This window comes from Peromyscus eremicus, chromosome 4, assembly GCF_949786415.1.
Source record: "Peromyscus eremicus chromosome 4, PerEre_H2_v1, whole genome shotgun sequence".
Classification (NCBI taxonomy): Eukaryota; Metazoa; Chordata; class Mammalia; order Rodentia; family Cricetidae; genus Peromyscus; species Peromyscus eremicus.
The window spans coordinates 117,651,372-117,677,840 of NC_081419.1; the positions used below are offsets into that span (position 1 = coordinate 117,651,372).

The 26,469-nt window shown below is 41.9% G+C and overlaps 1 protein-coding gene across 1 annotated transcript in view; it reads right to left on the reverse strand.

The window, feature by feature from the left end:
- Bfsp1 (beaded filament structural protein 1) overlaps positions 1–1,900 on the reverse strand; it is a 44,765-nt gene extending 42,865 nt beyond the window's left edge. Inside the window, exon 1 of the mRNA XM_059259625.1 lies at positions 1,680–1,900. The gene's annotated coding sequence lies outside the window, so the exon portion shown is untranslated. The remainder of the gene's footprint in view (positions 1–1,679) is intronic.
- Between the last annotated feature and the right edge of the window lie 24,569 nt (positions 1,901–26,469).

Below are 26,469 nucleotides of genomic sequence, written 5' to 3' on the forward strand. Positions count from 1 at the left end.
GGGCTATGGATGCGGAAACTTAGGCAACCCCCATATCTGTCATGGATGGAGAGAGATGCTTCTGAAGATGTAATACCCGTAGCACAGAAAATGGCAGGTAGTGCTGAGGAGGCAATCTTCAGTGTGTGTGAGGCGACTGCTGAAGGGATGCAGGCATCCTGCATCATTGTTTTCAGATACTTAAATTAACGAAGTTTCTGTATACAATGTCATGCAGAGCAAAACAATGGACCAAATAACAATGGTGTGGAGAGACCGTAATGGAGCCAGAAAAGTCCCATCACCTAGTGCCATCACAGCTGTCGTAATGTTACATTTTATGGCAGGGCACACAGTAAGTAATGGTAATGCATTCCTTCTGTGTCTGTGTGGCACAGGTGTGAGCATACTTCCAGCTTTGCCAGTTGCGTATGGCGCCATAATTCCATACAGTCTCGAATATTTGATAACAATAATAAATGACTGTTGCTGGCTTATGTATTTACTCTCAATATAGTCTGCTGGGTGTCCCCAAAGGCCCACGTGTTAAAGGCTCATTTAGTCCACAGAACTATTGGGCAGTGATGGAGTAATTAGGGGGAAGTGAGGTCATTGGGGGCATTCCTTCAAATGGGAACCCCAATCCCTCCCCTTTATTTAGACTTCCTGGACACTATGAGAACAGTTGCCTCTGCTGTGTGTTACGCCATAAGATGCTGCCTACTGTGAGCCCAGTGGGCCAACTGACCATGGAGAGAAACCTCTAAAACTATGAGAAGAATAAATATTTCCTCCTATAAGTTGACTATCTGGTATTTTGTCACAGTAATGGAATGCTAACTAACACAACTATATTTTACTTTTTGTTATTAATTTAAATTTACGGTATACTCTTTCTTATTCATACACAATAATTGGGATGGGTGGGGAGCAGTAGAGTGAGCTGGGGGAAGTAGTAGTAGATGTATATGTTGAAAATACACTGTATGATTGTATGAAATTTTCAAGGAATAAATAAAAATACTATTTTTAAAATATTCTAATAACGAAACTGCATCTTACTGGGGGGCGGGGGAATGAGGCTAGAGATGTAGTTTAGTGATAGAGTTCTTACTGAGCATGCTCACAGCCCTGAGTTCTATCCCCAACACACACACACACACACACACACACACACACACACACACGCACACGCACACGCACACGTACACACGCACACGCACACACACACACACACACACACACACACACAATTGAAAGACATTTTAGCCAGGTATGGCAGTACTTGCCTATAATCCCGGCACTCTGGAGACTGGGGCAAAAGTAGGGACTAACAAGATGACTCAGTGGTTTAGAGTACTTGTTGCACTTGCAGAGGACCCAGGTTCAATTCCCAGCAGCCACATGGTGACTCACGACAGTCTGTAACTCCAGGTTCAGGGGATCCAACATACTCTTCTGATCTCTGTGTACACCAGGCACACACATGGCACACATATATACATGTGGGCAAAACACCCATACACATAAAATAAAATAAATAAATGTAAAATTGTTAGGGAAAAAAGTAAGTTTACTTACTGTGAATCAGTATGCTAGGCTGGTAGCAGATTATGTAATTTCCTTATGTTTGCTCAATCTCATGTTTTGTTCACCATGAACCTAGAGCAATCAGATATTAGATAGATATAGATACATACATGGTTTGAATGAGAAACTCCCCTCATAGGCTTCCATTTTGAACACGTGGTTCTCCATAGAAGTGTTTGGAGAGATTTTGGTGACGCAACCTCACTGGAAGAAGTACATCAATGGAAGTGGGTTTTGAGATTCAAAACCTCTTAATACTTCGAATTTCTTCTCTGTGCTTTGTGCTTCTGTTTGAAGAAGTGAGCTATCAGCTCCCTGCTGTGATGAACACTTATCCCTCTGGAACCATAAGCCAAAATAAATTTTTCCCTAAGTTGTTTTTGGTCATGGTATTTTATCACAGCTCAGAGAGTAATACAGACAGACAGACAGACAGCCTACTCTAGGTGTGAAGGAGCCTGTGCCAAAGAATAGCTTTGTATTCTTTTTTTTTTCTTTTTAAGATTTATTTATTTATTATGTATATAGCATGTATGACTGCACGCCAGAAGAGGGCACCAGATCTCATTATAGATGGTTGTGAGCCACCATGTGGTTGCTGGGAATTGAACTCAGGACGTCTGGAAGAGCAGTCAGTGCTCTTAACCTCTGAGCCATCTCTCCAGCCCTAGCTTTGTATTCTTTAATGATGGTTACTGTGTTGTTTTAATGGTCATCCTTCCAGAACACAAAGTCAACAACACTAACAAGCCAGTGTTCACTTTACGTTGTTTTTTATTTGATCTTATTTTTGTAGTGCTAAGGATGGAAGCCAGGGCTTTTGCAGGTACCAGGCAAATGCCCTACCATTGAGTTCCAACTCCAGTTCCTCTGTTCTGCTTTGGATGGAGGTAGTAAGACAAGAAATAAACTATGCAACTTTAAAAACCATTTTCATAAGTTCTCATCAAACCAACACAGAGTTGGGAACAATATGTGGAGTTTAAATGCTAAATCTTTGAACCTTTCACCTCTTCTTCAATACTTATCACTTGAAGCGAAAGCTGTACTCATGATTTTTCACAGTGCTGTTTCAGCCAAGCATTCATGAAAAAAAGAAAACCTCCCTCTTTTCTCCAAAATCTCTAAGCTTTTAGCAGCTGAATAATAGGTTTCCCCAGCAACTGAAACCAGGCAAGGTTTTAAGACAAATAGCATGTTAAGACTTTCTTTCCCGTGCATCCAGAAAGAGACTCAAGTGCTAAAACCATTATTAACACTGTAAGTTCCATCCAAAACTGAGAAGTCTACCTATTATTTCTGAGGTTGTTTGTGTCCTTTTCACGTGAGAAGAAAGGAATTCACAGGTATGGTCACTATTTCTAAAATGAATGACTGCCCCAGAGCTTGATAAGAAGACTGATAGGCCTACCTTCATTGTTACAGTCTTTTTGTGTATGCATTACCTGAAAAAAACAAAAACAAAAACCCAACCTATGCACTAATCAAAATATGAGGGGAAGTTCGAATGTGAGATGAAAGATAGGGTACTACATAAAGAAAAATTAGGGGCGGAGGAGAGGGCTCAGTGGATGAAGATGCTTGCTGAGAAGCCCAGGGACCATGCTTGGAATTCACATGGTGGAAGGCAAGAAACAACTCCTACAAACTGTTCTCTGACATACCTCTACATGTGCATGCAAGCACACACACACACACACACACACACACACACACACACACACACACACGCACACACTAAATCAACACACAATTTTTAAAAGAATTACAAATTGAAAAGAAAAAGATAAACGTTCAGTAGAAAAGTGGGCAAAATCCAAGCCACTGAGAAGTTTGTGGGAGCCTAAGCGGCTGCAGCCTTTTCAAATGGGAAGAAAATGAGCCACACGAAGAGGCTGACGTTTCAAATGTAAGTTATTTCTGTAGAGGTCTACATAAGGCACTAGGTCTTAAGAAGGCATATTGCCCCAACACAAAAAGCATCCAAACTCACCATTCATCAAAAGCACTGCAAATATAAAGTGAGTGAACAGTGGAGATGAAAGAGCCCGTAAATACCCACGTCGTGCTGTGAGTCCGGAGCCGAGACAGCCCCAGCTTTACAGCCACAGGTATGCCTTCAAATAGCTTTTCTAGAAAGGCAAGTCAACAATAGCATCGCAGTTCTCTAAGTGAATGTTGACCTGGTGGTTCTACCTCCAGGAATTTAGCTCAAAGATATAATTGGGGAAATTTATAAACTGTCAATGGATTCTATCAATGGATTGTGAACCAAGTGGGGATGGGGCCTATACGTCACGAGACTGGCTCACGTGACTGTAGGGCTGGCACGTTCGAAACTTATAGAGCAGCTTGGCAACATCAGGCAGGCTAGTAGGATGGAAACTCGGGTTGAATTCTGTGTTTTAGCCTGGAGGTAAGTTTCTTTTTCAGAAAATAATATCCGCTGTAAGAGCTTCCAACCAGTCGGGTGAGGCCAGCCATTTAAAGCCAATCTGCTTTACTTGAAACAGATGATTATTAATGCTAATCAGATTCATAGCCTACCTTCACAGCAGCACCTACCCAGCAAGGCGACACCCAGAATTACCACACATGGCCATGGCGTTACCTCAGAGAAACAGGAGCGACAGTCACATTCCTTCCTCCTGGATCAATGGCTCCTCTCCTTGCCTGGGAGTGTCTCATTAACATCTGAGTCTGACAGTTCCCTTCTTGTGGCACTTTCAGCTCCATGGTTCCACTTGCTTCTGCACTTCCTCCCATTTCTCCCTCGTTAGCGTCCTTCAGGGATCAGCTCCCACTCACTGTCTTGGAATTACTGAGATTCCTCACGGACCTATAGAAAGCTCTCTTCTCTTCTCTGCTCTCACTAACAGCCATCACCCAGGGTCCTTCTGATGCATACAACAGACACCAACAGATAAGGCCGACCTTCTCTGTGGTGATACGGAGCCCAGAGCAGAGCAGTGCAGAGCTGGTGTAGCCTAGCCACTGGACCCGGGTTCATCCCCACGCTTCACCCTGCCATCTTCAGTATGTGGATGGGGTCCGGTGTTCACAGGGAACTGTTTCCCATAGGTCTCACTTCAACGGCCTCAGTGTCTTCCTAACAACACTTTGGAATCTAATTCAGTTATTTATCTGTCAGCTCTCTGCTGACAACCTATTGTGTGTCAACAGTCTTGTGGGCCCTGGCAGTAGAAAGGGAGGAAAAAAAAAAAAGATAAAAATCCCTGTTCTTGTGGAGCTTATTTTCAAAAGATGGGAACAGGAATGAACTAAGTTAGGAAGAAAGAGCAGTGGTCACTAGAGGTTAAGGAGGGGAGAGAAGCTGGGACAGAGAAGACTGGACAAAGGGCACCAAAATACAATTATAGAGGGGGATAAATTCTAATGTTCTACATAGAAGGGAGACTACACAACCATTTGATATGTATTTTATAAGGAACCAGAGGGGAGGGGTTTGAGGCTATCAATATAGAGAAATGATATATTTAAGGAAACACAAGTATTAATTACCCTGGTTTGATCACTATACATTGCAATACATATATTGAATTATCACACTGTAACCCATCAATATATACAATTAACATATCAGTAAAAAGTTTATGCCCATTTTGGTGGAACAAGCCTTTAGACTGATCAGCCAGGAAGCTTAGATTGGAGGTTCACTCGAGCCCATGAACTCAAGACCAGCCTTTCTGACACAGCAAACCAAACAAAACCAAACAAAAGCCACTTTAAGTAAATAAGCAAACAAGTAAGAGCTACATTAGGTTAATGGTGACAAGCGATACAGAGAAAAAGTAAATGTTGAAGGAACCTGAAGAGATGGAGGCATTTCAGACAGTAGAGTAAGAAAGGGCTTTCCTAAGGCAGTAATGTCTGGGCAGGGAATTGGAGTATGTAATGGGCAAGTCATATGGACGCCTGAAGAAGGTGTATTGTAGACCCAGGGAAGATCTAGTGTGGCAGGATATTCCAGATTTGTGCAAGGACCAATGATGAGGTCAGTATAACCAGCATGGAGAAGGTAGAACAGACAAGGAAGACCACGGGCCAGATGAGTTGGCCCAGAACTAGAGGCTGGAGACTACAGCATTTCTATGAAATCCTTCATAAGGGTTTAGTTTTGCCATGAAAGTAAAAGAAAACCGTTGATAGTTTTAGCGAAGAAGTGGTATAAACCGACATTTAATTTAACAGGACCACCTTGATAGCTGCATTGAGGATGTCAGAGGCAAAGAGACCAGTTAAGAGATCACTGTAGGGACATACAGACGTGGTGATGAGTCGGTCCAGGGTGATAGTAACAAAGGCGGTGAGAAGTGATATGTTTTGACAGTTAAACCAATAGAATTTGCTGGTGTGAGATAGGAGAGAAAGAGAGGAGTCAGGAGAGAGCTGAAGATGTTGGCATAATTAGAAGCACAAAACTGCCATTCACAAGGCTTGGGTAACTGGAAGTAACACAAATTTGCAGCCAGATCTCAGGAGTCCCGTTCCAATCATCAGGCATCCACAGACAAATAGCAAATAAACAGCTGTGTCTCCCTGCTTGAAGCTCTAGAAATAAGCCAAAGATAGAGATTCAGAATTTGGAAAGCTCCAGCAGAGAAGATGATATTTAAAGTCCTGAAACTGGATCTCAGTACCAAGGAAACTAAGTTGAGCAAGTAAAGGGAAGAAGTCTGAGGCAAGGACACACACTTCATAACCTGAGCCCTCCCACTAAGCTCCATCTCCTACAGGCTGGACCATCTCTGAATAGCATCATAGACTGTTGACCCTCAGCTTTGGCATATGGGCCTTTGAGAGACATTTCAGATTCAATCACAAAGAAGCTCCTGGGACTCTTCGGTGAGAACAAGGATACCATGGGGAAGGAATAGTGAGGATGGGATGCTGAACTCCACAAGCCGAAATAACACTTGGAGCATAAAATTGATAGGGAAGACAAAAGAACATTCACAGCAATCAACGACTTCGACAGATGTGTAGATGTTTGTCTTTCATGTTCTAGCTGGGTTCTAGAACGCAGTTGGCAACTCAATAGTTCCTCTGCTCATGTATCCACTAATTTAGCAGAATAAATGATATTGATTCCTCTATCGAAGCCCCTCCATCACACAGCGTGCATTTATTCGAGGGTAAAGAATCAATGAACAACTAAACAATTAAATATGCATTGTGTCAGCTGCTGGCAAGCACCTCAAAACATGCATAATAGAAAGAGAATGCAGTGTGGGCAAGAGGGGAAGCTTTCAGATAGGACAACCAGTGATGTCTCTTAGACCAGAGTAGAGACCTTACCAGTCAGGACTGGAGTCTTTGAAAAGACTGGTTTAAAAATAAATAAATAAATAAATAAATAAATAAATAAATAAATAAATAAATAAATAAATATTTATGGTGGCAAAACAAGAGAAGCCAAAATTCATTTTTGATATAAAAAAATTAACAGAAACTATAGTTACAGGTAACAGACTTTTAACATAAGGGGACAAAGTATACTAAGTTCAGTGTTACTTCCTTTAAGTTTAAAATTCACACAAGACACTATTTCTTTTTCTAAGAAAAAAGGACAAACTATCAAAATGGACTCAAAAAGTAAAATAACTAGATAAAGTTGGTTCAAAACTAAATTTAAGTTAAATATATGTTTAAGAGCAGATCTAAGGCCCGAGCTTCTCAGGCTGATGCCATGAGCTATGGTCTCGTTTAGTCCACCTCAGAGAATTTGTTCAGGATAAAGGCAGAGCAGGAATCCTTCAACTTACCCTCTGTCTTGGGGCCTAAACTGACCCAGGATATTGCAAGCATAAGGCCAAAAAGGCACACGCTTATTCCATTTATGAAAACAGATTCTAAATAAATGACTAATAAACCAACATAATTGAGAGCAAGCCTCGGGGGTTGAGAGATAACTCAGAAGGTAAGAGTGCTTGCTGCTGGAGCTTGAGGAGCTGAGTTTAAATCCCCAGAATCCATGTTAGGGGCTGTTCATGGCCATATGTACCTGGAACCCAGCACTGTGGGGCACAGAGACAGGAGGGTCCCCTGGGGCTTTCTGCCACCAGCATAGCTCCACCTTCAATGAGGGACCCTGCCTCAAGGGAATAAGGCATAGAGTGACATCCTCCTCTGGCCTCTGCATGTACACATGTGTGCACACACACTACACACAAACACACACACACACACACACACACACACACACACACACACATATATCAGCTCCTCCCCCTCCCCACATCCCCACATACACAAGAAAACAAAAGTCACAGCCATGTACACTGCGTCATAGAGGTCAAGAATTGTTGAACATTAGAAAATCCATCAGTATCATTTATTCTGTTAAATTAGTAAAACTCCTATGGTCTTGTTTGGCTGGAACCTCCTGCTCACTCCTGCTTGATCCGGAAAGCTCCATTCCTCTCTCTCCAAACCCCACTCTCTCAGAGAATCTCCAAGAAAGAAAAGGCATCAAAAAGTAGTTCCACAGTCTTGGCAGCTGCGGCAGCTCCCCCCCTGCAGTTGCCAGCAGCCCAAGTCCCCCGCCTATAGTGCTCAGCTTTTGACCTTCCTTGGGCATAAACCCAGCTTGTGGCGGACACATCATCACCCCCTCGTCTACAGGCTGTATAAGCTCCCTGCTTCAGTTCCAGCGTGTGACTTCTCCTGCCTTGATCTCTGGGGCTGGAGAACTCACCTAGGATGTGCTTTGCTCAAATAAACCTGTTCTTTTAGTTTTTCAATTCGGCTTGATCTGGCTTACTGCATCAGCAGAGAAACCTATTATCGAGATACAGAAAGCCTATTAGGTCTCTCCAAAACATTTAGTAAGAGTAGACAGGCATGCAGTACTGATGAAAAATAAAACCTAGCAAAGTAAGATTAGAAATTTGCTTGACTTGTTAACATATGTCTGCCAGAAACCTGACACAAAAGACGTAAGGGCTGGTGGAGTATTAGAAGCTTTTCCATCAAAAATAAAAACACAGCAGAAATGGCTGCCACTACACCAGTCAGTAATACACCTTCAACTTAACCCATGAAGTTATAAGATTCAGTGTTTTGTTATAAGAACTAGAAGCTGAGAAACAGAATTGTCATTGTCTGTGGCTTGCATGACATTATTCTCAAGCATCTAAGAAAATCCAGAGGGAAAAGTACAAAAATTATCAAAGTTGACCATGGCTTGCCTTTCCTCAAACAATAATTAATTTCAAATATAATCAGCAAATCATAAAATGCTTTTCTAAACTTCAGTTAAGTCATACATAGGTCTACAAGGAGAAAATTGTAAAGCTTTATTAGGATGCTAAAAGCAAGACCTGAATATATCATAAACATGCAATGCTCAGCTAGAGTCACACATCCTTTACTCAGCTGGTTACTTAAAAATAGGAAACGCTGGGGCTGGAGGGATGGCCTAGTGGTAAAGCAGCATATGGACCAATCTTGCAGAGGACCAAAAATCTGTTTCCAGCACCCATGTTGGGCAGCTCACAACTACCTATAACTCTAGCTTCAGGGCATCAGATGCCTGTGGCGTCTTCGGGCATCTGTACTAACTAACATGCACATACCCCACTCCCACACACATACCACCACCACCACACACATACTCATAATTTAAAATAAATATTTTTAAAACGTATGAAATACTAATATTTGCTACTGAAAACCTTGGGAATTCCCCACACAGAATGCCATGTGTTACTAGGGAAACTGGGATCTCCTTTCATGAGTTCTTATTATCATTAATAGAAGAATCTCAAAATGGACTCAAAAGGAAGCTTGGCAACAATTTTATTAGAGTTTGAGGAGAAAAAACAACAGGTCAAGAAAGCTATACATTTTGGCAGTTTCCCAAAGAAGGAAGATGGAGAAAAGGAAGAGAAAAAACCATGTTGTTTGTAAGCAGTCACATAGCAAAGTGTGTGTGTGTGTGTGTGTGTGTGTGTGTGTGTGTGTGTGTGTGTGTTTTCAGGGAATAACTTCAGAGGAAGAGTGAGAAAGCTCAGAGCATCTGGGAAAGCATGGCTAGTGTTTGGACAAGGATATAGAAAGAAGAGAAAAAAAGTTATGCTTTTCTGAGTAATTTAGAAAAGCAGACAGGCTTAGCAGAGCTATGTGGCAGTGGCTCTGGGAGTAAATGCATGGAGGTGGGTCTTCTGGGGATGATAAGGACATTATCTCATTAAGGGAATAATTATTCCTCCCTCCCCTTAGCATGGCTTTAGGTGTATCAAGCTTTCCTGAGTGGTAATCTCTTGGCCAGGTGATTGAGAGGCACAGCTGGGTTAACTTTCAAGGGAGAAGAAGAATGTATGTAATATTCTTTTTTTTTTTTTAAGATTTATTTATTTATTTATTTATTTATTTATTTATTTATTTATTTATTTATACAGCGTGTATGACTGCAGGCCACAAGAGGGCACCAGATTTCATTACAGATGGTTGTGAGCCACCATGTGGTTGCTGGGAATTGAACTCAGGACCTCTGGAAGAGCAGTCAGTGCTCTTAACCTCTGAGCCATCTCTCCAGCCCCGTATGTAATATTCTAATCTTTAGGGCAGGTCAGAATTACTCCATTCAGGGTCAGAGGTAGATTTCATTCCTTAGACCACGAGAAAATAGCTTTTTCTTAAGGGCCTCAACAAAACTCTGATACTCATCCTCAGCAGCCTCTAAGATTTCTGCAGCATCCCTCTTTAGGAATTGAGACCGTGACATTGTTTAGGAGATAGGCTGAAATTGGCCTTTAAATACAGATTTTAAAGCATGAAGATCCAGAACTCCAGCTCAAAGCTGTACACCAAAATGGATTGCTGTCTGGGCTAGCATTTTATTCACACTCTAATGTGCAGTCTCCATGTTCAGGTCCTCATCTAGGAGAAGGGCAATGAGAAACCAGAGCTCCCTCTGGCATTCTTGGCCTATGGCCAGGACAGAGCCAAGGGTATGTCCCATTTCTGGACAAGGATAAGAACTATTCACTTTCAGATCTTTGCACTAAACTACCAGACCATCTCCTCCTGTCTTCGTCAAAATATCATCAGAATTTTAAAAATAGAACTTGACAAGTGCTTCTGAAATTCATATGGAAGAGAAAATAAATAAGAACTTAATTTTAAACATGACCTTTCAAATATTTAAAATATACTATTGAGCAGAAGATGTAGCTGGTGGTATAATGCTTACCAGCATGTGAGGAGATATATGTATATAAGTATGTATGTGTGGTGGTTTGAAAAAGAATCTCCCTCCCCCTCGCCCCCGCAAGCTCATATATTTGAATGCTTAGTCATTAGAGAGTGGCACTACTTAGAGGGATTAGGAGGCATGGCCTTCTTGGAGGAAGTGTGTCACTGGGAGTGGGCCCTAGGATTTCAGAAGCCCAAGCCACACCCACTGGCTCTCTCTTCCTGCTGTTGGATACAGATATAGAACTCTCAGCTCCTCACCTCCTCTACCTACTTGCCACCATGCTTCCTACCATGCTGATAATGGACTAAACCTCTGAAACTGTAAGCAAGCCCCAATTAAATGCTTTCCTTTGTAAGAGTTGTGGTGGTCATGGTGTCTCTTCACAGCAATAGAACACTGACTATAACAGTATAGATATGCTAGAATAGTTTTTGTTATTGTTATATGTTTTGGTTTGGGTTTTTTTTTTTTTTTTGGCAGTGTTTTGTTTTGTTTTTCTGAGACAGGATTTCTCTGTGTAGCCATGGCTGTCCTGGAAATCACTTTGTAGACCAGGCTGTCCTCCAACTCACAGAGATCTGCTTGCCTCTGCCTCCCAAGTGCTGGTGTTAACGCATGTGCCACCACCACCAGAAAGAATGGTTTTAAAGGTGGTATCTTTTTAAGAATGAACAAGTCAGTAGAAAAATAGAGTAACCAATAACAACATGTGTTTCTACCTAGTGATGAAAGCATAATAAAAATGAAATGTACACCAATTTACACCAATGGGGAAGACTAAGTAAATAATTCTGAGAAAATTAAATATACATAGAAAAAATTAGATATACCTCATAATATTTAAAAGTAAATATACCTCATAAACTAATTCTAAAAGAAGTCTTGGTGGTAGAGAAGGCTTTATTTAGTGTGTGTGTGTGTGTGTGTGTGTGTGTGTGTGTGTGTGTGTGTGATGTGTATGGTATATGCTCATGAGTGTGTGGGTCAGTGCATCTGCTTATGTGTGCAGAGGCCAGGAGAGGGGCCAGGTGTCCTACTTTATCATTCTCTGCCTTATTCCTTTGATTGAGGCAAGGTATGTAGCTGAACCTGGGGCTTGCATTTTTTCAGCTAAGTTGGTAGCCAACCAACCCCAAGGATGCTCTTTCCTCTGCCCTCCTTGGTGCTAGGGTTACAAGTGTTCATGGGATCACTCAGTAGGTTCTGAGATCCAAACTCTGGTCCTCATGATTGTGTAGCAAGATATCTTAACCAATGAACCATCTCCAGCCTCCAAGAAGACTTCCTTAATCAAATTTTAAAATAAAAGTGCAAAGAATATAAGGGAAGGAGAAAATTGGTAGAGCAGAGACAAAAAACAAACAAAAACTCCCCTACATATCCCCAAATCTGAAAGAAAACACCTGATCTATGACAGCAGAAAGAAGTGAGAAGCATGGCGAGGCCAAGAAATGCCACAAATAAATAGTAGACATCAATAGACTAGATAAAAATCCAGAAATACTCAAGTTTGGTGTTACAGAAATATTGGAGGCCACTAGGAATGGATGTCATGGCTCTGTTGAGGAACTTGAAGGAAATGCTATTTCCTTGGATCTAAAGAATGAAATCTACCTCTGGCCCAGGGAATGGGCATGACATTCTGATCTGCTCCTAAGATTAGAACATTGTAGACTATTTTCTTCTCCCTTGAAACTTAATCCAGCTTGGCTTCTCAATCACCTGCCCAAAAGATTATTACTCAGGAAGGCTGATATGCAGCCCCTAATGCCACGCTAAAGGGAGGGGAGGAATAATTATCCCCTTAGTTAGATAAAGTCTGTACAAACATTTGCAGAGCCTCCTTCATGTAACATTGTTAAGCATAACTGACTCAGAAAGGCATAATTTTTCTTTTTCTTCTTTCTGTCTCTTTGTCCAAAGCTTGGGCACGCTTTCCTGGATGCACTGAGCTTTCTAATTCTTTCTCTGATGCTGCTCTGCATACACATTTTCTTCTCTGTGGCTGTTTACAGACAACATGGATTTCTCTCTGCCTTTTTCTATCTTTCTCCATTGGGCAGCTGCTCCCCAAACTTATAGGTTGCATACCCTGTAGTTTTTTTTCTCTCAAATTTTAATAAACTTGTCCTCATGCTTCCTTTCAAATTTGTTTATAAATTATTTTAGTAACAAGACTAAGAACCCAAAGAAGGGATCCTAACTTCCCTGGTAACATGTCATCCAATGAGGGACTCCCCCAAGTTTTTAGTAACATTAGATTTGCAAAGGAAACAACAGATCCCAACTTGGAACGCTGAATGAAGTGGTGAGGATGGGAGAGAATCTTCCTTCCCCAGCTCAGGATCTGCAAACGGAGAAGGAAAATCTCCAGAAGCAACTACAACAGAAATAAAACTCCCACAAGCTACTGGAGGCAAACACTGGAGAAGGTTATTTCACTGTTGCTGTAGGCTGAGATGAAGGGGTGAGACAGCCTACTCTGCTGGGGAGAAGAGAAAGCATGATGCAATTGTATCCCAAACCCCAAAGCTACCCCCACCACTGACTAAGTATGTAATGACCTTAAAAACTACGAGAATTTCTGATGGAAGCTGACCTGAACCTAAACTCGGTGTCCACAAACAAACTTACAGAAAATTCTGAGGGACACTTAAGAAAGCAGCCTGACTCTGGTATGGGGAGAAAATCCAACTGCAAAGATAAATACAGCATAATTGCTACCCCTGAGAGACAAGAAAATTGAAATCTAGGTAAGGAAAATGTGACCGTACAGCACACAAAGAAGGCAGTGGCTGGCAGGAAAGGAACTCTCTTCATGGGGCAACCCTTGCCTAGGGCTAGGAAATTCTTACAGAAAGGCAGACTCCTGGGGTCTGGAAGGATGGCTCAACAATTATGAGAGTGCACTGCTCTCCCAGAGGACCTGAGTTTGGTTCTCGGCACCCCTGCCCGAGGCTCATAACTGCCTGTTACTCCAGCTCCAGAGGATCTAATGACTTCTTCTGGACTCCACAGGCACTGCATGAACATGCAGATACCCACACATAGACAGTTAAAAATGAAAATTAGATCTAAAACAGACAAACAAACAAAAACATGCTGACTCCTACACAGGAATTCAACTGCAGGAGAGATAAACAGGACCAGTTTGGACTCCGGTAGGATACCACACACACACACACACACACACACACACACACACACACACACACACACACACATGGCCCATTCCAGTCCAACCTGTTTGAACTCCAGAGACACAATCAGCTGCTCTCAGCAAAGGAAGCTTAGAAAGTGAACTCAGGGGACCAGAAAACTATCACACCCAACAGGGAAAAAGTATTGGCTGATTTTGTATGTTTTATCTTTATTTCACTTTAACCCTGTTTTATCTTCACATTTATGTTATTACTTCGTAACTGTCTTGGTCTAGCTTTTATCTCGCTAGCTTGTGTTTTATGATTATTCTTTTACTGCACTTATTCTGTTGTGTGCCTTTCCCTTCAGCTGTGTTTTTCACTTCCTTGTTCTTACTTCTTTTTTCCTCCCCCAACCCCTTCTTTTCATTCAGTTAATTTCCTTAGCTTTACTAACCTTTAAACGCCACTTAAAATAAAAGTATTCTGACTTTTTTGCTTCCTAACTTTATTAATTACTTTCCTTGTTGCTGTAACAAAATACCTGTCCAAACAACTGAGGGTTGGGAGGCATTTCTTTGGCTCACAGTTTGAGGGTACAGTCCACTGTGGCAGGGACATTGTCATCAAGTGGGTGAGGTGCATTTCACCCACAGTCAAAAAGCAGAGAGTGATAAATGCTGGTGGTCAATTTGCTTTCTCCTCCTTGCACCAGCAAAGACCCCGGTCCACGTTTAGAAAATCTTAATCTTTCAGACACGTGCCCACAAGTTTGTGTTCATGGGCATTTTAAACCCTATTAAGTTGGTAATCGAGAATTAGCCATCACATCAGCGCTATTGGGCATCTAAATGAAATGCCCTCTCTTGCCTTGTTTGCTGCATTTTAATACTGTGTTTGTTCTGTAGCGGCTGTTCCTGTTACTGCTGTCTGCGTGGCCCCTCTGACTAGTGGTGAGGACCACACAGTCTAAGCGGCAACTACTTCCTAAGAAGACCTATACTATATGTAAGATAAAAGTAACAAAAAGAATGGGGGTGGGGGAAGACAATGCTCGAATTACAACAGGGAAACTCAGAACCTGAAAAAGTCAGCGCGGTGCCTCCCACAGCCCAGGACTCCCCCATAACTGCAGCCAAAGACAATGAAATAACTGAAATGTAAGAAAAACAGCTCAAAACACTAAAAATAAAAGGTTCAGTGACATCAAAGAGGATTCGAACAAGCAGGTGAATGAAAGAAATCAAGACCTAGATTTTATTTTTGTAAACATAATTTTTTATTGATTCTTTGGGAGTTTCACAAGCACCCTAATCCCATACATTTCCCAGTCCCTCCCAGTCCACCTTTCACCTTGTAGCAACCTCCCTCAAGGAAAACTTAAAAATAATAAAAATAAAAATATTAATTAAAAACAAAGAAAAACAAACCAACAAAACAACAACAAACGCTTCACTCCTCCATCTTTCCTGTCTGTCCGTTGCCTCTTTGTTTGTCTTACTGGCATTGGGGACTGCAGTGTATCACAAATCATACTTTTTCTTTTTTTAAGATTTATTTACTTGTTATATATACACAGTGTTCTGCCTACATGCCAGAAGAGGGCACCAGATTGAATCACATATGGTTGTGAGCCACCATGTGGTTGCTGGGAATTGAACTCAGGACCTCTGGAAGAGTAGCCAGTGCTCTTAACCTCTGAGCAGTCTCTTTAGCCCCACAAATTATATTCTTTTGTCTAAACAGCTTTACTTACGAATGTTCATTGTGTAGTGTGCTGTTGATCAGGTTCAAGGCCTCTGGCTTAGGGTACACCATCAATACTAGACCCTCACCAAATCTCTTCCTGGATATCCTGCTGTTGCCTGGAGTCATGGAGATCTTGCAGCTATGTTTCAGCAGGATCAGTCCCCTCATGCACTACAGCTAGGCATAGATGGGGTAGATGTTGGAGAGTGCCAACTCACAGCCCTGGATATGGGCCTGGGTGGTAGCTAATTTGGTCAGTCCGGGCTACTGGGACCACCCTCCTCAGGTCAGGGACAGAGTCAGCTCTCCCACACCAACATAAGTTATAAGTATACATGTACCAAATGTTGGTGCATCTAATTTCATAGATCAAATGGACTTGACAGACATCTACAGAATAATCTACCCAACAGCTGAAACAAACACCTTCTACTCAGCAGCTCATTGAAATGTTCTCCAAAATAGGCCACATTCTGGGCCAAAGTCAAGTCTTAACAAATACAAACGATCATAATGGAATAAAACTAGATATCAATAACAAGAGAAACTATAGAATCTAGACAAATGTATGGAGACTGAACAATATACTCTTTTTTAAAATGTGTGTGTGCTACATGTTTGTGCTCCTGTAAGTATATATGCAGTTGGCGGTTGTAAGTAAGTGTGTATATAGCTCAGAGGTTGATGTTGATGTCTTCACAAATCACTCTCCACTTTATATTTTGAGACAAGGTCTCTCACTAAATCTGGAACGGCTGGAGCCAATATGCTCCCAGAGTTTACCTGTCTCAGCCAGCTCTCTCCATCCCACCCCTTCACACACACACACACACACACACACACACACACACACACACAGACAGAGAGAGAGAGAGAGAGAGAGAGAGAGAGAGAGAGAGAGAGAGAGAGAGAGAGAGAGAGAGGCATGAATCTTAACAGGTCTTATTAATAAAGAAAAACCTGATGCCAGGTATTGGGGTGAATGCTGGAAGATCAGAGAAGCAGAACAAGCCACAGCTTCCTCACCTCGCCAATTCCTCAGCTGATCCTGTTTCCTCGGACTGGAAGCCTCTGAGTTCTCATCCAAATAGATCTCAGCTGAACTGTGCTGTTCAAAAACCTAAAAGCATAACCAGCCTAGTTCCTGGTTTTCACTGCCTTTTATACCTTTCTGCTTTCTGCCATCACTTCCTGGGATTAAAGGCTCTTGTTACCATGCCTGGTTGTTTCCAGTATGGCCTTGAACTCACAGAGATCCAGACAGATCTCTGCCTCTGGAATGCTAGGATTAAAGGCATGTGTGCCACCATTTTCTGGCCTCTATATCTAGTGGCTGTTCTGTTCTCTGACCCCAGATAAGTTTATTAGAGTGCACAATATTTCAGGGAACACAATATCACCACAAGAGAGAGAGAGACAGACAGACAGACAGACAGAAACGGACACAAAGACACAGAGACACAGAGAGAATAATTATAGGCTAGCATCCTTGATACATAGGAGCACAAAATTCTCAATAAAATACTTGAAAACGAAATTCAACTACATACTGAAATAATCATGTACCATGACCAAGTTGGATTAATTCCAGGGATACAAGGGTGATTCAACACATATGAATCAGTAAGTGTAATATAACACATAAATAGATGCAAGGACAGAAAACACATGTTCATTTCAAGAGATGTAGCAAAGGCTTTTGACAAAGTGCAACATCCTTCATAATAATGGCCTTGAGGAAACAAGGGGTAGAAGAGACATACCTCAACATAATGAAGGCTAGATATGACGGCAAACCCGAGAGACACCTGAGCAAAGTAGAAGGAAACAAATCAACTTTAAAATAACAGATAACTTTTCTATGTGTTAATAACAAACATGCAGAGAAAACTAAGAAAAATAAGGAAACTATCCCATTCACAATAGACAAAAAAAAGAAAAGAAAGAGAGAAAGAGAAAGACAGACAGAAAGAAAGAAAGAAAGAAAGAAAGAAAGAAAGAAAGAAAGAAAGAAAGAAAGAAAGAAAGAAAGGGGAGAGGAGGGGAGGGGAGGGGAGGGGAGGGGAGGGAAGGGAAGGAAGGAAAGGAAGGGAGGGAGGGAGGAAGAAAGGAAGAAACTGAAGGAAGTGAAAGACCACTGTAATAAAAACTTTAGAACAGCAAGAAAGAAACAGGGGGGCTGGAGAGATTGCTCAGAGATTAAGAGCACTGACTGCTCTTCCAGAGGTCCTGAGTTCAATTCCCAGCAACCACATGGTGGCTCACAACCATCTGTAACGAGATCTGGTGCCCTCTTCTGGCCTGCAGTCATACATGCTGTATATGTAATAAATAAATAAATAAATAAATAAATAAATAAATAAATAAATAAATAAATCTTTAAAAAAAAAAAAGAAACAGAAGATGGCACTGGAGTATGCAATGACCTCCCATGCTCAAGTATTTTTAGGACAAATAAAAATGTCTGTAATACTGAAAGCAATCTACAAATTCAATTCAATCCCCAACAAAATTCCATATTCACATGGAAACACAAAATACCTTAAATAGTCAAAGCAGTCTCGAGCAAAAAGATGAATCTTAAGCCACAGTAACAACAACAAGAAGAAGAAGCATGGAATTGGGTGAGGGGAGACACACAGGTGAGCGGAATACACCAGCACAAGCAGAACTCAGCCCACACAGCTACAGCCCTTCAGTTTTTACAAAGGTGTCAAAGAATTGGAGGAAAGAAACCCTCTTCAACCAACTGTGCTGGGGAACTGGGTACCCATATGTAGAAGGATGAAACTAGATCTATACCTTTCACTCTGTATAAGAATTAGTTCAAATAGATCATAAACCGTAATGTAAAACGTATGAAACTGCTGGGGGTGGGGGGGGGAATGTCAACATATAGGCCCAGGCAAGGACTTTCTGAAAAGGACTCCAGTAGCTCAGGAAATCATTCCAAGAACTGGAAAACGGGATTGCATGGAGGAAACAATAAACAGGGTGAAGAGGCAGTCTACAGGATGAGGGGGAATTATTTCCAACCATATCTCTTATGGGAAATTATTAGCTAAAATAGATAAAACACAAAAACTATAAACACCCCAAAACAAACAGCCCAACAAATAAATCGGCAAATGAAATGAACACACTTCTCAAAAGACGCAGTACAGGTGGCCAAAGGATGCATGAAAACTGTTCAGCCCCCTCAGCCACCAGAATATGTAAATTCCATCTCACCATTGTGAAAATGGCCATCATTAAAAAACAAACGACAACAATGTTGGCGAGGATGCTGAAGCTGAGAATATTAATTAGCGTAACTGTGAAGCTGAGAATGGGAGTTCTATTAAAAATGAAAATAGAATTATCATGTTATCTAGCACACCTGCTCATTCACGCTTAGTGTGGCTCTATTCACAATAGGCAAATTAGAATCAACCTAGATTCCTAGCCACAGGTGAATGAATAAAAAAAAATGTGGCCGGGCGGTGGTGGCGCACGCCTTTAATCCCAGCACTCGGGAGGCAGAGCCAGGCAGATCTTTGTGAGTTCGAGGCCAGCCTGGTCTACAGAGCGAGATCCAGGAAAGGCACAAAGCTACACAGAGAAACCCTGTCTCGAAAAACAAACAAACAAACAAAAAAATGTGATACATATACACAATGATTTTTTTCTTTAAGAAGAAATTATGTCATTTTCAGAAAAATGGAATTAAAGATGATGATAGCAAGTGAAATAAGCTAGGTTCAAAATGGCAAATATCATATGTTCTTTCATATGTGGAACCTATATAACATACACATATGCACATATATACACACATACATATACACACATATACATACATACACACACCCTCCACAAAAACAGAAGGGAGACTATTTGGGAAGAGAAAAGTATTAGCAACATGGGAGGTGGGTGAGACAGAGGCATAGTGGAGAGTGAATATGGTCAAAGTATATAATCCACTTGAACAAAGACCATTATGATATCCACTGCTTTGTACAACTAATATCTACTAATAATTTTTAAAGACTATTAGGTTGAAAAATACAATAGCTACCAAAAAAGAGTGGATAAGCTTATCTTATTATACCATTTAGCATTATTAAAACATTATAAAAGACAGGACAAACAAAATTTTAAATGACAATAAACCAGCAGGAAATATGTCTTTATATACAAAGCAGAGGGTTGGTAATCAGAACATGTACATGACTTCTAAGGTCAGGACGAGAAAGACAAACGAAACAAACGATATCTTGTGAATTTCCCTTTCACAGAAGAGGAAGCACAAAGCAAACATCTCTGAAGATGTCCAGCATCACTTGTCATCAGACAGCAGCGTTCTTCGCACATTAGATGGACCAAATGTGTAAAGCTGAGGTCCGGTGGCAGCGAGGATGTGGACAGGTGGCCCACATATGCTGCCTAAGAGAGGGTACACAGGTAAGCTTTCATAATGGTGGCTTATCTCAGGTTTCAGAATTAAATTTGGGGCCAGGAAGAGGACTCGGTGGGTAAAGGCACCTGCTGCCAAACCTGATGGCCTGACTTTGAGCCCTGGGACCCACAGGGTGGAAGGACAGGATTGATACCTACCTGATGTCCTCTGACCTCCACACATGTGCTGCGGTACATATGAACCCCTGCATCAAATATACACACAAAATAAAGTGGAAGTTTTAGAAGCTAAATTTGCATATACTCTCTAACGCAGTTTTAGTCACTAACAGTAAAGCAGTTTGTATCCATATGCACAGGAGCATACATATAAAATAAGTAACATTTTCTGAAAAAGAAGATATCCTCCAATAATGCATGGAATTAGATGTTTTGAAAAATCATTTTTCAAATTATTAGATTAAAAAGATGGTAAGATGATTAATAAGAGATATTCTTTATTATTCATTTTTTAGATTCTTCTGTAGAAACAGTTTTTATGTGTTTGTTTTCCTTTGGTTTGGGAGTTTTGTTTCTGTTTTTTTGAGACAGGGCCTCCCTCCACAGCCTATGCTGGCCTCAAATTCATAATCAAACAGGCTCACCTTCCTAGTGCTGAGATCGTAGGCAAATTAAACTTGTATTTTTGCCCTAATTTTAAATTCTAGTTTTACTTGTAATGGGTGATAAGTGGAAAAAAGTCAGATATTCTTTTTTAGTAATTTAATTCGCTTTTGGACAATTTCAGACGTGTGAAAATGCATTCCGATGACTCCGCCCCCCCCTTATCTCCCCCCACACACCCCTTCCCACATTCATGTTGTTTTGTTTTGTGACCCACTGATTTTAACAAGGCTGTCTGTGAGACCAAAGACTTGGAGTTTGAGAGTTCAACTGAAGAAAGACTGTATTCCCTCCAGAATTCATCAGTAGCCAATATTTTAGGACGATAGGGATAGGGTCCCATGAGCCACTCTCCGATCCCTGACTAAATGTTGATATGCCCAGTCTTGTGCAGGTCCAGTGCAGGTCAAATATTCTTCAATGGATGATTAAACTCTGGCACATTCATCCTATGGAATAAGACCTGGCAATAAAACAGAACAAACTATTGATAAGCTCAACAACCGGAATGACCCTCCAATATGAAATGCTGTCTCCTGTACATGACACATCCTCATGAACTCAGAACAGCTGTGGTTTCCTACAGGAGGTCAAGCCAGTCAGCATTCCACTATGGATGGGAGAAGGGCCCATGAGGCACCATCCCTGTGGTGCTATTAGCAATTGGTGGCTGCTGGGATAGGAGGAGTCGTTTTTCTTCTGGGAGGTTGCTCCTGCTCTGAAGGATTGTTTCACACCCATGCTCATACAAGCTGCACTCAGGAGATTATAGAGGAAAGAGCAGAAGAGGAAGAAGCTGTTGTGAGGTGGGAGGCGGAAGTATCAGGGGCTTCAGAGAGTGAGATGGGAGTTTGGGCTGGATATGATCAAGATGTATTATCAAAGACTAGAAAATGTAACTAAGAAATCCTCCAAAGAGTCACACTAGTGAAACAAAAGCTAAGCTCCATTTACACAACGTTCTTGAAGTGACAGAATTGAACAAAAGGAGGTCAGGCGAGGAAGCACATAGGCGTGGCTAAAGAAAGGCACCATGAGAGTCACCAAAATGGTTCTGTAGGTAAAAGTGCTCACTGCCAAGGCTGGTGACCTGAGTTCAAACCTTGGAATCCACATGGTGGAAGGGGAGAACCAACTCCTGTATGTTGTTCTCTGACATCCACATTGTATCATGGCAAGTGCGCATGCACACACACACACACACACACACACACACACACACACACACACACACGAGAAAGCCACCATGAGGCCTTCTGTGTGCTCTTCACTCAGACATATACCATAGTTTTGTCACCTATTGCTGTTGGGGACTGATGGGTCAGAGTCTGCATTATTCTTATCCCTGGACATAAGTCTACATGATCATGTATTAATGAAAACCCTAAATGGATGAGATTAATCATGTAATAAACACACACACACACACACACACACACACACACACACACACACACACACAGCTTATCGAGACAGGGTCTCTCTATGTAGTCCTGGCTGTCCTGGAATGCACACTGTAGACCAGGCTGGCTTGAACTCACAGAGATCCTTCTGCCTCTGCCTCTCGAGTACTGGAACTAAAGGTGTGCAACACCATCACTTGGCTAAAACATTTTTTTTTCAGAAACAGAAAAAATAGAGCAAAATGTTTTCCACTCTGAATTTATTGTTAATGTCACTTGGTTGAACATGCAAAATTTCCCAGGCCCATTTGTGTCCTGGCCCAGGGCCCAACCCTCTCCCTTGGCAGACAGCAAGCCATTCCTGCCAGTACCATCCCAACGGCTGTGGATGTGACTGCCAACATCACCTTGGCTACCTGTGGGGACACGCCTGTCACAGCCTGGAGGGTGGGGAGCGCTCTATTCCCATCAGGCTGAAGTGCTGATGAATCTAAGGTGAGAGGCCAAGGACAGAAAAGGAAGAGGCTAGCCTAAAGGAGAAGCGCTGCTCGGCCTCAGTGCCAGGCCCCTGCCACAGGCCACCGACAAGTTTGGCTCCATTTCTCTCCTAAACGGAACTTGAGGCAGTCAGTGCTTTTCCCTTCCCAGCCCACACTGTCTTCCAGGCCACATAGCACCCAGGTCTTTGCCACCTCGGGGGCTTCTGTGAAGGAAGACGCGCCCCTTTGTCTGTGCTGCTGCTCTCCAACCTCCCTTCAGAGTATTCTAGAATTTTCACCCTGCAGCCCTACCTCTGTCCCAACACGGCTTCCGTATTGCTGGAGGGAAGTCCACCCATCCTTGAGGAGCTGTGGGAGGTGATCCACAAGACCTGGGAGGCTTAACATTCAGTGCCGCAGGCACCTTCCTTAAAGTCCTAGGATCCTTACCTGTTTCACAGTCCCCTTATCTATTTTTGTTGTTGTTGTTGTTGGGTTGTTTGAATATTTTGCAAGTATGCTGTAGGGGAGGAGTGAGTGGGCTGGTTTTAAGATCTCACTATGTGGCCCAGAGTGTTCTGGAACTCACCACCCTCCTCTCATAGCAGTCCTGGTGAGGGGTTGCAGGTGTATGTCATGCCATTATGCCAAGTTTCTAAAAAATGTATTCTTGTATGTGTGTAGGAGTGGGTGCATGGAGGTCACAGGACAACTTAGTGGAGACAGTTCTTTTGGGAATCGAATTTAGGCTACAAATGCCTGTATGTACTGAGCTATCTCAGTGGCCTTCCAGGCTGTTTGTTTATTTAGAAAGGTCTTGCATGTAGCCCAGGCTGGTCTGGTGGAGCTGGTGATCATTCTATCTCAATCTCTCTAGTGTCTGTTAGCTACTTTTGTAGCCTGACATAGAAAGACAAATACCTCATAATTTCTTTCATGTGCAAATTCTAAAAAAACCCTCTGATTTAATAGAAATAAAAGATAGAATAGTGGCTGCCAGAGGTAGGGGAAAGGGGGTGAGAGGGAGTGTGAATGCACAGAGACCAGTTCTACATGTAAAGCCACAGCTAGCTATGAGGAATAAGTTCTCAAGTTTTCTGTTGTGCAGAAGGGTGATTAGAATTGACAGTGTTCAATGGTGCATTTCAAAATACCCAGAAGAACTGGAAATGTTCTCACAGTTAAAGAAACTTTGGATGGACTGGGGCTGGAGAGATGGTTCAGTGGTTAAGAGCACTGGCTGCTCTTCCAGAGGACCTGAGTTCAATTCCCAGCAACCACATAGCGGCTCACAACCGTCTATAATGGGATATGATGCCCTCTTCTGGCATGCAGGCGTACATGCAGAGTATTCATACATATAAAAAAAAAAGAAAAAAAATGAAACTATGGATGGTGGGTAAGCCAAATATCCTGGTTTCATAATTACACCATACATAAACATATATGTGTTTATTTTCTAATGAGAAACACAAAAAGGGTGAATCTGGATGGGAGGGAAGGTGGGGAGGAGCTGGGAGTAGAGAGAGGGGAAACCATAATCAGGATATATATAGTAAATGAAAAAAATTATTTTCAATAAAAGAAAAAAAACATAATTGTGCGTAAGTAAAACTTAAAAGAAAATTAGATAGTGTTTAAGGCCTGGGTCTTTTACCTGCTTTGCCATTAATCCTCCTTAACCTGTGTTTATCATGACTCTAGACTGTGTATGTTTATATGAGTGCATATGAGTATGTTTATATGAGTGCACAGGGTATGTGGGTATATGTATGTTTATGTGTGCATGTGTGTGGTATGTGGGTGTGTGTGATATGTATGTTTATGTGTGCATATGTGTACTTTGTGGGTATGTGTATTTATATGTCCCTGTGTGTGATATATGGGTGTGAGTATATGTGTTTATGTGTGTGTTTATGTGTGCATGTGGAGTGGTGTGTGTGTCTGTTTATGTGTGTGTGTTTATGTGTTCATGTGAGTGGTATGTGGGTGTGAGTGGCTATTTGTGTATGTATGTGCACACATACACACTTGGCATCCAATTTTAAGGAACATCGCTGACCAGCAAGGCTGTTCTGTTAATAAACCTATCACACAGGACACGTCAGCTGAAAAGCAGATTCAAGCCATTTGTTACAATTTTCCTGGGTGTTTCATCAGCCTTTCACTGGGTGTAAAATTTCCATATGATATTTTCTCTAGAAAACACAATCAGTTGATAGGATGGTAAAGCAAGGCTTCCTTTATTACCAGAAACACTCAGCTCAGGAGGAGCTGGACTGTTCTCTCTGGATCCAGTCGCTATTCCAGATTCTTAGCTTCTCTGTAGCCAAGTTCCCTCCACACAGATGTTTTCACACAAGGAAATACTTTTTTCCTTTCCTGAAGGGAACATATTTTTTATTATCACCCTCATTAATTTTTATGATTGGTAAAATATTTTCATTATATTAGGCAAAAAGAATCTGAACTAAGTAAAGAATCCAAACTATTTGAAATATCTTCCTGGCCAGAAAGACACTGCAACCAACCCAGAGGGAAGTTTCTGGTCTCAGGAAAATCCAACAGAATGCTGGCCTGCTAGGAAGGCTGGGAATCCAGGCCCAGCGTTCGGCTCTTCTCTGACAATCAGGAAGTGGACCACAGTTTATTTGTTGAATATGCTCAAAGAAGAGCATTGTAACCATGGCATCTGGTTTAGTGGAGTGCTTCCTAGGTCAGGCTGCTGCTGAGCCAATATTTATCATTTTAGAAATTTCCATGAGTCATAAATGAAACCTGCGCCCGCAGTACCTTTTACGGGCGTTTCTTTCCTAGAGCTGTTTAAAATGGAAAAGGAAGAAATGGCGAGCCCGGAATCCAGCCCTCGGGCCTCTGCTAGAGCACACACGCACGCTCTCCTGCCTGGAGGACCCACCTCAGAACAGTCAAAGACTGGGTGCTGGCTGCCAGGAGTACCTTCCCGCCCTGCGGTCCGAAGCTTCTGAACCGGCCTGGGCAAGGAAGGAAACTTCAGAGGTTGGCAGACAGGAAGTGACTCACAGGCTCAAGCGGCAGGCGAGACAGTTTCCCACAGGATCCAGAACAAAATGAGCAAGTGATTTCTCCCAACTCCAGCCCAGAAAATCTCAGGAGGGGCTCATCTCTGGGAGACTAGGCCTGCATCAATAACCAGGCACCTCCCTCCCCAGCGATTTAAAAAATAATGATAAATGGGGTCAGCCTGACAGCAGGATGTGGCCCGTGGCCTAATTTGCATAGCGTGAAAATGTGTGAGGCTGACACTGTTTGGGCCCTTGGTACATGCTGAGGGAGCCCCATGAATATATAGTATGGTACGTGATTGGTTTTATTTATTTATTTATTTTTTTAAGGAAGGACTGGAGATGTGGCTCAGTTGGTAGAATGCTTGCATAGCATGCATGATCCCGGGGTTCAGTTCCCAGCACTGCAGTACTTGCCTGCAATTCCAGAACTCAGCAGGTGGAGGCAGAGGGATCCGAAATTCAAGATCAAAGTCACCCTCAGCTACACAGTGAGCTCAGGGCAAGTTAGGCTACAGAAGGCCTTGTCTCAAAAACAAAACAAAACAAAACAACAACAACAAATCAATCAAACAACAGTCACTACGTCTCGTGCCCAAGTCTTGGAGTTTATAAACAAAAATCCTGTCTTCATATGGCTAGCATAAAATACAAATTACCAAGACCATGTTAAGCTCTCAATAATTTTTTTTTTTTTTTTAAACTTTTTGGCTTCTTTTTTTTTTTTTTTTTTTTTTAAAGATTTATTTATTTATTACACATACAGTGTTCTGTCTGCACGAATCCCTGCAGGCCAGAAGA